This window comes from Elaeis guineensis, chromosome 4, assembly GCF_000442705.2.
Source record: "Elaeis guineensis isolate ETL-2024a chromosome 4, EG11, whole genome shotgun sequence".
Taxonomy (NCBI): Eukaryota; Viridiplantae; Streptophyta; class Magnoliopsida; order Arecales; family Arecaceae; genus Elaeis; species Elaeis guineensis.
Genome location: NC_025996.2, coordinates 61,125,342 through 61,140,263, shown reverse-complemented (window position 1 = coordinate 61,140,263; position 14,922 = coordinate 61,125,342).

The following is a 14,922-nucleotide window of genomic DNA, read 5'->3' as shown; positions in this document are numbered from 1 at the left end:
AGGTATTGTCAGCCTTAAGGCAATCTTTTTAGAAAAGGAGTTCCTTAGTAAAGGAACTGTTGCCTCTAAAGTTGAACTTGACGAAGTTCGACAGGTGAAAAAACTGACACATGTACTGAACCTGAACCGGATTTGATTAAGATCAGATCCGGAGCCCATTGATTATGCACCCTTAAGGCAGTCTGGTAGAGTACCACATCAACCGGACAGATTTATGGTTTCTGGTCCGGGATGGTGATCCTATCGAACTTGATGAAAACGATGAGGATCCGATCACCTACATAGATGCAATGCAGAGACCTGACTCTGAGAAATGGCTAGAGGCCATGAAATCCGAAATGGAGTCCATGAAAGGTCAACGATGTGTGGACATGGTTGACCCACCCGAAAGAGTAAAACCCATAGGGTGTTAAGGGGTCTTCAAAAGGAAGAGGGCGCAGACGGAAAGGTGGAGACCTATAAAGCCCGTCTGGTTGCCAAGGGATATCGTCAACGTTATGGTATAGACTATGACGAGACGTTTTCTCCTGTGGCAATGATCAAATCCATTCGGATTATGCTTGCAATAGCTGCCCATCGGACTATGAAATCTGGCAGATGGATGTGAAGACAGCTTTCCTAAACGGAGAGCTGGACGAGAGGTGTATATGATACAACCTGAAGGGTTCACATCCACAGATGAGTCTAAGGTGTGCAAGCTACAGAGGTCCATTTATGGACTTAAGCAGGCATCTCGGAGTTGGAACATACGTTTTTGATAGGACGATCAAAACGTATGGCTTCGTTAAGAACGAAGAAGAAACCCTACATTTATAAGTGGGCTAATGGTCCAGCAGTAGTATTTCTTGTATGTATGTGGATGACATTCTCTTAATCGGAATGATGTCCCTGCATTACAGGGAATAAAGATTTGGCTATCGTCACAGTTCTCCATGAAGGATCTGGAGAAGCTTCCTACATCCTAGGATGAGGATCTATAGGGATAGATCCAAAAGTTACTTGGCTTATCCCAGTCCACGTACATTGATACTATGCTGAAAAGGTTCAGCATGGAAAATTTCAAGAAAGGCTATCTACCGATAGGCCATGGAATTTCTTCTCTCGAAGAGGGATTGTCCGACAACACCTCAAGAGAGAGAGCGTATGGGTAGGATTCCATATGCTTCGGCAGTGGGATCTATCATGTACGCCATGACATGTACACGACCAGATGTGGCATACTCACTAGGGGTAGTGAGTAGATACCAATCTGATCCAGGAGAGAATCACTGGAAGGTTGTTAAACCATCCTGAAGTATTTGAGAAATACTAAGGACCAGTGGCTTATATATGGTGAATCGGACTTGAGACTTATAGGGTTTACAGACTCTAGTTTCCAGTCTGATCGGATGATAGCAAGAGTGTGTCAGGATTTATTTTTACCCTTAATGGTGGGGCTGTCTGCTGGAAGAGTTCCAAGCAGCACACTGTGGCTGATTCAGTATGCGAGGGGGAGTATATTGCTGCATCAGATGCTGCCAAAGAAGCGGTGTGGCTGAGAAATTCATCACCGAGCTCGGAGTAGCACCCTCCCTTGTTGGTCCAGTTCTGCTCTACTGCGACAGCTCTGGAGCCATTGCTCAGGCGAAGGAACCAAAGGCACACCAGCGGACGAAGCATATTCTGGCCGCTACCATCTCATCCGGGAGATCGTGGATCGAGGTGACGTCGACCTTCAAAAGATCGACGGGAAGGAGAATCTGGCCGGCCCATTCACTAAAGCCATTGCGGTGAAGGAGTTCAACGACTACAAGTCGAAGATGGGTATTAGATACTGCACCGATAGGCTTTAGGCCAAGTGGGAGATTGTTGGGAATAGTGTTCAAAGCCAATCGTCAGTCTGTTGACGGTTGTGCTCTTTTTGTATTAGTACATGAATTATAAATAAATAAAAGTTATTTTGATATTTTTTCATCACAAATGTTTCATCTTCTAATGAACTCCTGTGTTGTGGTGAAGTCCTTAGGACTGTTTAGACTCGACAAAGGAGGATTTGTCGTTTAGTCCTTAAACATGTTCGCGACCAAATGATACGTTGTTACCAAGGATGACAATATTTATCGAGCATAGGTCGTTGTGTGCCATATGGGTTGGTTGTCCTCATAACCAAAGAGTGTGGAGACACTGGTATGGCATACAGGTGAGATGTAATGGTACATCTGCACTGAACGTGACTAACTCCGGAGCTATTTCTGCTGTCAAGATTTGCTCCGATGGGATATGGGTATAAATGTCCCTCCGACCTGAGACGCCACGGTGACTTGCAAGCAACTCACTGCACTTAGGCACTGGACTACCTGAATTTCTAATTCAGTGACGGAAGGTTGCTGGGTGTAGTCAAGTACTTGACTTGTCGGTGCGTGTGTCAAGATGGGATTGACCACTCCAGTTTAGGAGCTGTGTACAGTCGTGTTTCAATTTAGCAAAACCTTGGCCAGGGTAGTCCTAGTGAGGAGTCACAGGACTAATTGAGTTGAGCACGATTCGGATGATATGATCAGGGTTGACAGTTTAACCTCTGAGTCATCCTAAACACAGGGGTCAAAAGGGATGAATTATACGGTAACCATATTCACGTAGGTTCTGAATGTTGCGATTGCGATTATTCGACCTATCCGATCGTCGGGTACCATTGCTAGATGGTCACTTCGATTAGTACAGAAATTGGTTCCTGTGCTACCGGCTTAGGTTCGAACCTGCGGGGTCACACACATTAGAGGTTCCTTTCTGATCTGATGGCTGATTATGAGTCTTATCTATCTGGAACTCTATGATTGAGAATTAGGATTCTCTAATCATGAGTTCCACACATTTTGGGTACCGGGGTCAAAATTTTGAATTTCGAATTTTGAATTTGAAATTTGAACTCTTTGATCAGGGTTTCATATCGATGGTCTCTGATGCCTGATTGCCCATCGGATTTGGACTCAATATTTATGAGAGGTTTAATTAGTAATTTAATCACTAATTAACTCAATTTGATTGAGTAATTATTTTTGGATCAAGTCCAATTGAATTGGATTCAGTTTGGATTGACCCGATTAGGTTAAATGTTGACCTAATCGCTAAGGTGGTTTAGTCCCTGATTTGATCAGGGGTTAGGTTTAGTTAATTTCTGATTTGATTAGGATTTTATTAAGCCTAATTAAGCCTAATTATGTTGGGTTTAATTTGGTCTAATTGTGCTCAACCTATTTTAAACTAGGTTGGCTCAATTTGAATCAAACCACCTTGTTTTAAATTCCCTGCGTCACCCAACTTCCTTGCACCCATTTGAATTCACGAGAAGAAACTTCTCGTGAAATTTTTCTCACATAAAACCCTTCCCCACGTCCTCATTTGTGCGCCATATGGATGGATAAATTAATTAGTTAGCCATTCAAATTCAAAGCATGTTTGAATTTGAATGGATAACTTATCACTTGCCCTTTCATCCTTATCCATTTTGTGCGCCACATTACTTACACGAGAAAAGGTTTCTCGTGAAACTTTTTCACGCACAAAGAGCCACGCCCCTTCTCTTCTCACGCCCAAAAGGATAGGGATAAGTTGGTTTTCGTTTGAATTCAAATTTGATTTGAATTCAAATGTGTAACCTCTTGTCTTTATCCTCTCACGCGGATAAGACACGTTCGACGTTGTTTTAAAAAGAGGAGAAAGGTGGGACGTGCGTAGAAAAATTAGGAGAGAAACTTTGGGGCATGAGGAAGGCTTCTGTGCAAGGTGAAGGTCCAAAACCTTCCGAGAGAAAAAGAAAGAAAAGAGAGAAAATTGGGCGCAGGGTTTTTGGTGTGTACCCTAGGGTTTCTACCTAGGGTTCGGGAAGTGAGATTGGTGTGCCACGAGTGTCGTGAGTCCACCAAATTTCAGAGAGAGATCCATCAGCCTCTCAAGTAACTGTGCAGACGATCCGGAGCGTCCGAGAAGTCGGCACACATCGATCGAAGGAGTTCGATCAACATCTGCCATCAAAAGGGTGAAATCACGAACTAGCATTCGTGAGGAGCTGATCAGACGGGAGCTTCGTGTGGACGATCCACAGAGGCCAGACAGTTGGGTGGCTGCGACGTGACGATCAGAGCCCTCCGACGGTGATCAGATTACGGTGATCGACTACCCGCAAAAGGTGATGTATTCTGAACACAGTACTGTAAAACGTTTACTGATTCAAATTTGAATTTCAAATTTAAATGCATGCTGTTGTATCATATTTAGATCCTAGTGTAGGATTAATTAGTATTAATTAATGAGATTAATTAATAATTCCGCTGTAAAATAGTAATTTTGAAAAAGTTTTAAAATTACCATTTTGCCCCTGCACTAAATTTTCGCTTCAGGAAGGTCATTAGTTTCATCAAAAACTATATGAATTGACTCTTCCACTACTAGTTTTTTTTATTAAATACTCTAAAAACTTTGCTAGAAGTGCAATAGTCGAGAAAGATAGCTTCATCAGATTTAGCATCAAAATTATCTAAGCTATCTTTGCCATTATTTAAAACAAAACACTGGCAACTAAAAATATAAAAATAGCCTATATTAGGTTTTTACCTTTTCATAATTCATAAGGTATTTTCTTTAAAATTGATCTTATTAAAGCATGGTTTAAAATGTAACATACTGTATTAATTGCCTCTGCCCAAAAATATTTTGGGAGTTTGCTTTCACATAGCATGGTATGGGCTATTTCTTCTAGGATTCTATTTTTCTTCTCTACAACTTTATTTTGTTGTAGTATTCTAGGTGCTGAAAAATTATGATTTATACTTTTTTCATCACAAAATTTTTTAAATTCTTTATTTTCAAATTTAGTGCTATGGTCACTACGAATAGAAATAATTGGTAAACCTTTTTCATTCGAAATCTTTCGACAAAACTTAGAGAATGCTGAAAATACTTCATCATTAGAATCTAAAAACAAAATCCAAGTGAAATGCAAAAAATCATCAATAATTATAAAACTATATCTTTTACCTCCTAGACTAGTTGTTCTTATAGGACCAAATAAATTCATATGTAAGATTCTAAAGGTTTAGAAGTTGAAACAATGTTTTTAGATTTAAAGAAAACTCTTGCTTGTTTACCTAATTGACATGCATCACAAATTTTATCTTTGTCAAAATTAATAAATCAAAAATTAAATCTTTTTTAATGATTTTAGAAAGTGTGTGCATACTAATATGTGCAAGCTTAGGTGCCAAAGCCAACTAGTTTCATTAATTTTATATTCATGGTCACAAGGCATTGCATGTTTTGTGTGAAGAGATTATCCAAATCAACCATGTATACATTGTCATGCCTATGTCCAATGAATCTAGTGCTAACATCAGAGGGACTGATTACAATGCACATAGATGATTCAAAAACTACTTTGTAACCTTTATCACATAATTGACTAATACTTAAAAGATTATGCTTAAAACCATCTATAAGTAATATATTTTCAATATAAGTAGAGGGAGTGATACCAACGTTACCAATTCCAATGATCTTTCCATTGCATTATCTCCAAAGGTGACCATCCCTCCATTTTTAGCTTTCAATGTGATGAATTGAGATTCATCACCAGTCATGTACCTTAGGCATCCACTATCAAGATACCACTTTCGTTTTGTTGCTTAGGATGTAAGACACACCTGCACATATAAAGTCAAGTTTTAACCTTAGGTATCCAAGCTAACTTGGATCCTTTGGGGTTAGTCACAATGGTTCCTTTTGGAACCCATATTATCTTAATATTTCTATCACTAAATTTATTTGATAAACATAAATAAGCTTTATGCCCTACTTTGTCATATTTAAAACAAGTAATATTTGGTAATTTTTTTATGGATGCATTGACAAAAATATTTTTCAAAAATTTTTGTTTTCTAAGAGTGTTATAGCCAAGTCCGACTTTATCATATCAGCTTTTTGATTATCAATGATCATCTGAAGTTTGTTTGAACTTAATATAAATTCATCAACTATAGGTTTCAACTTGGTTACCTCTTCCTTTAGTTTTTAATTTTCTTTTACAAGAGTTTCGTTTAGGCTTGAAATTTCATCTTTTTCTTTTAATAGAAGTTGATTCTTTATTTCTAATTCTATATTTTTGTGATCAACTTCTTTTTTTTCTTTAGCTAAAACTTGGTTTCTTAATTTCAAATTTTTATTTTTTATTTCTAATTCTTTTAGATCATCCAAAAGTTTATGAAAAGCTTCTTGCAGTTCATTATAAAAAAATTATTTTGAGTTTCGGGGGTTACCTCATTTTCATATGTCATAAGGCACAGATTGGCTTCTTGGATTGCAGTGACCTTTGCCTCCCACAATTTGATAAAGACCTGAGCACTTTTCTCATAAGATCACTGTTAGAATAACATTTGTTAAGACTTTTCAGACCGTTTATGGTATCAGTGAAATGGATGAATATTTGAGTTATTGATTCTTCAGGTTCCATTTTAAATAATTCATAGTTGTGCACAAGCATATTGATTTTAGACTTTTTTACTTGGTTTGTGTCTTCATATGTAACTTCTAACCTATCCCAAATTTCTTTAGCTGAATTGCAAGTAAAAATATGATTAAATTTATTTGCATCTAAAGCACAATATAAAATATTCATGGCTTTATCATTGAGCTGAGCCATTTTCTTATCAAATTCATCCCATTCACCTTCCGACTTAGGGAGAGACACACCATCAATCAATTTAGTAGATGTGTGTGATCCATTTACTATAATACTCCTACATATCATAGTCAAGTATTGAATAAAAATTCTATCCGAACTTTTCAATAGTGTAGTTTGATCCATTGAAAAGTAGAGGTTGGTTTGTGGATTGCCCCTCGATTAGAGATGTGCCAAATTGGACTGCCATAGATCTTTGACTCTTGATGGTTAAATCAAGCAAGGCTAGAGCACCGAACTCTGATACCACTTATTGTCCAGATATGGAGCCCAGGAGGAGGGTGAATTGAGTCTTTTTAAAATTTTTTAAGATTAGTGCACTTAAGTAATGTCTAAAGTATTGAGTGGAGTGAGTTGATTTGCAATGAAAATAAATCAAACATAAATGATAGGTAAGCAAGTATAAAGCAAAAAAACAAGTAAAGAGATGCAAGCACAATAAACACGAAGAATTTATAGTGGTTCGGTGCCAACCTTGTACCTACATCCACTCCCCAAGTTTATACTTGAGAATTCAATCCACTAAAAGATTTCAAAAATATAACACATCGGACAACTCCAACCCTTGCTATCCAAGTAAGAACACTTATTTTTCAGATACAAACTAACCCTCAATAATCTGATTTCAGGTTCAGATCAACCCAATCGAGTTTTGGAACCCCCAAAACTCAAAAACCCAAAATACAATGTGAGAAAAATAGGGTGCAAAATTTTAGCACAAAATTTTCTTAAATGAACACAATAAATACAATAGAAATACAATACTTAAGGGGACGAAGTTTTTGCTGAACACCCTTAATGAATTGCACACTTGATTGCAGCTGGAGAGTGGTTGGTGAGCTGATTGAATGCTTCTTTTTCTCTCTTTTAGAAATTTTTGAACTTTTCATAGATGTGAGCTTTGAATGCTTGCTAACTTCTTAATTTTCCACCTCAAGAGAGCTTTATAATCTCCATTTGGATTTGAGAGTGTCTTAGTATCGATTAAGAGCCGTTGGAGAGGGTTTAATGCGCATTAAATACATCAAAAACGAGCTGAAAACTAGCCGTTACGAGATTCACCCAGAATGGATCGTCCCATATGGATCGTCCCACTGTGACTAGGAAGTCCCATGAGCCGTCTCATTTGGCCAATCTAAAAATCAGACTTTCTGTTTTGATCTCAGGGTCTCAGGGGTCGTCCCACTGCGTGCCACAAGCCAAAACAGTGCATGCCGGCTACCCAATGAAAGGAGATGATCCAGATGGATCATTCCATTTTGTTGCAATCCAATTTTTCATACATTTAAAGTCTGAAACTTAACAGAACACTTCCAAATGCTCTCAAATGAATTTAAATCAATCTGACACTACCAAAAGGCTTCAAAAACTTTTTCAATCTTGCAAAAACTTCAACTTTGGCACACTTGATGGAGCTTTTCAAACTCAATATTTTGGACTACCTGAAACATCACAAAAACATTCTTCAAAGATAAGAAACTCATTAGTAGTCCCCTCATGGTTTGTGATCATCAAAATCAATTTTTGAAACAACAGTTATGCTTTTTTTTTTTTTTTAAGGATTATAGTTGTGCATTTGATTGCTACAAATCTGAAAATCCTTCGAAGCCCATGTTTTGTTCATTATCTAGAGATACAGCAAATAAAATCGTAGATTCTGCTTGAAGAGAATGGTTGAAAACTTTCATGTTTCTATTATAAGCAAGCTAGCGTATGCGGTTACAGTTTACAAATTTTTTTTTGAAATTATATTGTTATGTCTACATCCTCAGAGGGAAATCCTCTCTAGAAAGTTATTCCCTAGAATTTCTCCACCCAGTTGGTAAAACAGAAAACCAATTATTACAAGCAGTAATGAAGAATTGATAAATAATACTTACACGTACATCTTGCGCAAAATAAGTTAGGAGGTAAAGTAATTAATGACTATATTACACTAGAGATGATACTTTGAGGCTTTAAATACTTAGAAGTGGTTAATGCTTGTCTCTATTGTAGAATGAGATGGCAAATTAAGATTTGTTTGTGGAATGGTATTTTTTAGTTGAATTAATTTTTGTACATAGGCTCTCTCTCCGGCCTTTCCTGTATATCTTCTTCACAACCAATGAATGTGACTGGTGAACATCAAGATGGAGCTTTGTTATTTCTCCACTTTTATATAAGCTTTAATTGACCAATAATATAACCATTCATCATTCTAATCTAAGACTGGATGTGACTGCAACCAAAGAGCCAGCTGTACTTGATATAAAGTCTTGTTCATCACTGACCATAGAGAAAGAGGTTGGCTATATAAGAAAACAAAGAAAAATTGGAAATTTCCTCTTGGACCTAAGTAACGGGAACAAAATAGCCTTCACTGAGTCTCAAAGTGGTTTAGATTAATGCTAGATAACTTTAGCTAATGTCTGTTTGGCTGATGAACGGCATAATGCCAAAGGATCCGGTGCATATAATATTTTTCAAGCAACAAATCACCAGTAATATATCCTCTCAAAGAAATAAAATAGATGAAACTAAAAGTGAATGATCTATCACCGAACAAAGCGATGAGATGAATATCAAATTATGATGACAATGAAAAATTAATAATAAGAAGAAGAAGAAGAAAAGAAATTGATGGTGTCCAATACTTTGCGTTCTCTACAAGGGTGGTATAACACATGTTTGTCGATCAAGACATGTAGGACATCAACTCTGACTTATCTAACCCATTACACGTGCATCAGCATCAGATATCACAATCAACAACAAATAAGTTCAACATGTAGCAGCCAAAAAGTAAGTGCATTTAGACTAAATGGTGATGATGTTTGATTAAGTTCTCTTCAACTCATGCACTTTGGACTACAAAAATCATAAAGCAGGCCAAATTGGACTGCATCTAGATGGCTAACTATAATTTTCTGCCACAGGTCACTTTCCAATATCAACATCAATAATCCTAATTTTTGACTTGGAGCAGAAGTGCCCATGCAACTATAAACCCAAGACAAAAAGAAAGAAAGATTCTGAATATATCTGGTACCTTTATATGTGGTTTTGGACCATGGACCATCTCATCTGAAGCTCAATTTACATGAGAAGGCTCTATTATCCTTTTCGAGAATTATTCGTAGTAGCTTGGTCATCTCGTTGAAGGTTTGTTCATTTTGTTTTGTTCTTTTTTCACTCCCTAAAGTTTTGTGTAGAATTAATTACTCGATAGGACCAGCACTAGATGGCTAAAATGTGCCCCACGCTCAGTTTCAATAGTGTATATTGACAGACCCATTGCAGGACACAGGGCCATGAAATGTCTGCTGGCAGATTGGCCCTAACTTGGTCCACTCTCAAACTTCTCTAGTTGGCTGTTCTTGCAAGAAACCTTGCTGCATTATTGGCCGGCTAATTAGAGCATTTTTTCAGCAGACTTCCAATGTTCCAAATTATCAACTTTTGCTAAATAACAAATATTAGACTTTTCGAGTTTGGACACCAGATAAGTGGGACTTTGCACTTGAACTTATTGATCCAGGACCATCCTTTGGTTCATCTCATTGCCTCATTGATTTACTGTCACTGCAAGGTCTGAAGAGGGTGGTTATTTGGGATAATTAAAATGGTAATCACTTGGCCTTACTTTAGCCCTTGTAACATTTGTCATCTGCAAACATGCTTTGGTGAGCTGTGTGTTGATGTAGATGGATTGAAGACTTGGTCATCTGCAACTGAATCACCATCCGATGATTTGGTCGAGATTTTGCCTGTCGAGAGTTATATTTCTTTTTCAAACAAAGTTGGAGACTTGAGAAATCTCATCATCATATAGAGTAAATTCAAAGCAGATAATCATAAAAGCTCTGTAGAAAATCCAAAATGCTACCTGCAGCCTTCGTTGAAAGCTAGTTACAGTGCTACTTTATTAGCACATGTCCACCAACTGCTTCTTTTTTGATCCCCTTTGACTTAATTTAACCAAGAATCTAAAATAATCAATGATTTTTTGTTAATTAGTTCGTTAATATCTGAAACTATTAGCTTTTGATGTTAACCATGGTGGACAGGCCTCTTTGCAACACAATTTTAGGAAGAGACATTTCTACAGTTCAAAATATATGCTTGATCCTTGGTCCAACTTTTCTTCTGGGAGGAAAGACTCCCAACCCAGATATATCAATAGTAGTGGCTTATTTACATGTTGTGTAAGAAGAAGAGAGAGAAGATAAGCGAAAGTAGAGGAACAAGTTGGTATAGAGTTTATAAAGCAGAGAAAATGTTAGAGAAAGCAGCAATGGACTTATTAGATTTATTAAGATAAAATAAGATTAATTAGAGAATGGCATATTTAAGTTGAATTAGTTCTTGTGCCCTACCAAGGATTGTTTGGGGCCTGCTGCATCGATGAACATCTTCCTTGTTTCCACGTGTCGTCCTCTTAATATTCTATCAGCAGGCTGTGCTTATTAGTTTTCCTGTTAAGTTCATGAATTGGAGTGAAGGACCTTAATCATTTAGATGCAGAAAAGGGAAAAAGGAAACATATTTGTCTTGGACCTATGAGATAGGAATTAGAGCATAACACGCAAAGGCCTGGAAGAGCTGCGCCCAATTGCTAGACGACATTGACTTAAGGTCCTCAAGGCAGATCGTGTTTGCCTAATCACAATAGCTCTCATGCAAACTTATTTATGGAGAAGCAAATCACCATCGACAAACAGACATGTTAGTATGATGGCTTCCTAAAATGCCTAAAACCCTAATCAAGGAGAAGAACTCTATCATGTTCAGCCAAACACATTAAGCCATTACGTTTGATTTTTGTAACCCATTGGCCCATATACTACCTTCAATTGCGACGATCAACGATGGATTTATTTGATACAAGGCAAGCAAACATCACCCTGTTTGCACTAAATATTGATGATGGATTCTCTTCAACTCACTTGCTCAAATATTGACTAAGGCTACCGTAAATGCCGAATTGGACAGCAATATAGCCGGTAACTTTTGACTCCTTCCTACAGATCCCTTCCAAATATCACCATCAACAAAAACGTGTCTAGACTTGGGCAATGGCACACTGGAAACTGAAGTGCTCCTCAACGGAAAAGATATGTTGAATCTGAATGTTTCTAGCCCGTTTGTATCTGGTGGTTTGGAGGCTTTGACTGTCTTATCTGAAGCTTAATTTCCGTGAGCAGGTCCTATTAACCCATTGGAGAATCATTCCTAGCGCCTGTGTAAGGTTGCTTTTTGTTTTCTTTGGTTTGTTTCTCATAAAACTCCAGTAGCTGAGAGCATGGAATAGACAAATTCCTCCAAAAGAATATATGCGTAAAAAAGGACAAAAAGGATTACGAGGTGTATAGTTAAAATCTGCATCATTTATTTAAAAAACCACTATACAGCGGGCCCCAAAGTTGGAAGATGAGTGCTGTTTATGAACCGTCCAAATGGTCCCAAACTCCATTTCCATAATTTATATTGCCAGACTTGTTGCAAGACCATGAGAGACTAGGAAATATTTGGCTGCAGATAAGCCCTGAACTGACTCCCTCCCAATATTTCATGTTAAGGCCGTGCCTGTCCATACCCTTGCATTTTCTATGTGAATAGAACAACATAGTTCGTAATATTAGAGGGACTTCCCTCAAAATTTTTTTATTTGTCATTTACCCTTTAGACGCTTATCACTTCAAGGTTCGAAGAGGGTGGTTCTTTGGGATAACGAAAGGGTGCAAAACTTGAATTTAGTTTTCTCCAACTTAACAATGTTACCTGATGTCATTTACAATGAACACTGATAACTGAATTGCTATCAGTTTGACCTAGGTAAAGCTTTTGTTTGTAGAAAGCTATTGTTATTTCATTTCATAAAAAAAAAAAAAGTTGAGCAATCTCTTTTCATACGACACAAAGCTGTTAATCTTAAAATCTTCATAGAAAGTTATACTTCCCAACAAGCTGTGGCTTATTTTTTTAACTAATGTTACAATGCCCGTCTTCAGGCTTCAGAAGTTTGTTGTCAGTCACTCATTCAGCAGTAGTCCTGCTGCTCCCCTTTTCACCCCCTTAGGAATCTTCTAATTTAGATTATTTGTTTTTTTTGTTAGGTTTGGCAATACCTGTCATCGTCAATTCCAGAAATGTTAACCATGGGAAGGAAGCCTCTCTGTAAGACAACATGTTACAAGGAGTACAGCATTTCTACACTTGAAATTATATGATTGAAGAGTTGATACCTGCAACAAATGCAAGGCAGTGCCGAATAAGATTCCAACAAAACATATTTCATCATAAAGTTCCATTGGTTCCCTTAACACATTTAGAACCTTAACTGCTTGTTATCAACCACAGCAGTGTTAACAATCTAGAACTGATTAAGTAGTTCTGACAATCAAGAGATAGTTAAGTCATCCAAGCACAGGGATGTTAATCTAAGGCACATCCTTCCAATATTTAACAAAGGACAAAGACCAGCAGGGACAGCAAAGACGATACATGGAACAGAATTGGTTAAATGAGTTTGAGGATTCCTACAGGGCTTTTATGAGGTTGCTGGCTAAGTCAGACTCACCTCATGCTTACAAACTGATTGCTAATATATGCACTGGTTGCTAATATATATACACTGAGGAAAGGTTAACTCTGAGGCCAACCATGATTCCAGCCATTATTTCACTAATAAGGACAGCTGATTGCAAGCTTATGATTATTAAATATCCAAAATGCTGATTAAAAATAATAGTGACCCCAGACATGATCCAAGATTTCAAGTTACTTGAACTAATATAGAACAGATCCACATAAACCAAAAACAAATATGATTTCTCATCCTGTGTTTTTGTTTCTGTTATTTTCTTTTCTTTTTCTCTGAATGAAAACTTGTTATGTTGAGAAGGATTCCATCTATTGCAGGAAACTCCTTTCCCAAAAGATTGAAAAACTTACTAATATTGAAGAACTGACCTGACAGGCAAGGTACTGCTTTCTTAATAGGATCAAGATCCTTTTTGTATTCAATCTATACTCTTAAACTATTTTGATGCAATTTAAAAGCAAAAAGAATGTTGCACATCTTGATCAGTTTCATATCTTGCACGTATGGCAGCTCTAGGCATGTGCAGTGCAAAACAAGAACAAGATAGGTTGCTCTGGTTACAAGATTAGGATCTTTATAAGTTTAGATGATAGTGCACATGCACATGTAGGTGTCAAACAACATATTTGAGATTTATCAACAACCCAAATAAGTTTAAGAGATAAAGATGAAATGAGACAACCAATTAGAAATAACTATGGGTGGGTAGATAATTGGACATGATTCTACTGATATTAACACTTATATACCATTAGATTATTTTTCTCTGAATAAACTTAAAAAACTAATCAAAAATTTGGTAGAAAGATGATCAGACCCACAGGCTCAGGTCATGCTTCTTACCACAAGCTGTTTTTTGCACATGCACAAACATGCATGAACCCACCAATGTCAAGGTTTACATCTTGGCACAGTTCACTTTACATCCATATCGAGCACTCAAAACTATGTACATATATCCTGAGATACCAATAGATACCCAAGCAATCTATCAATTAAGATTTTGTTAATCTTTTTGTGACAGTTACAACATGATTTTAATCGCTAGCAAATACAATATTGCCTAAAACCATTTTTAACCTCATTTGGTATCTAGTTCAATCAAAAGAGATAAATCAATATCTTATTCAGGGCCTGTTTGGATATTCCTACAAGATTAGGCTGAAAATCCTATAGGAACCGGGCCTGTTGGCCCATCCAACTTGTAGTTTCAAACAGCCTGTCCAAACCCAGCCCAAATCCCCGCCTTTGAGCAAGGTTTTTTTCCCTCCTTCCCATAGGATTTGGATTGGGTGGAGTTTGGTTGGTAACAGCCATGCTTAAATGGACAACCCAATCCATGATTTCTACAGGACTTTAGCTCAATGCTGTAGGCATAGCCAAACAAGACCTTATTGTCGGTGCTGGTCAAGATAGTTGAGATACATGTGTGTGTGAAAGTACTATCATTTTGACAAGAATGAGTTTTATTTGGTGCATGAAATTATTACCAAATAAAACCTGTCATCTTAAAATTTTTGTGTAATCTGTTTTCTCTGACATGTATTATTTCCCAAATTTTTATGTTTCTTTTTGGATCAAGATTGTGGAACTTGAACCAGACCTAACAAAACTAAAACTCTTTCAG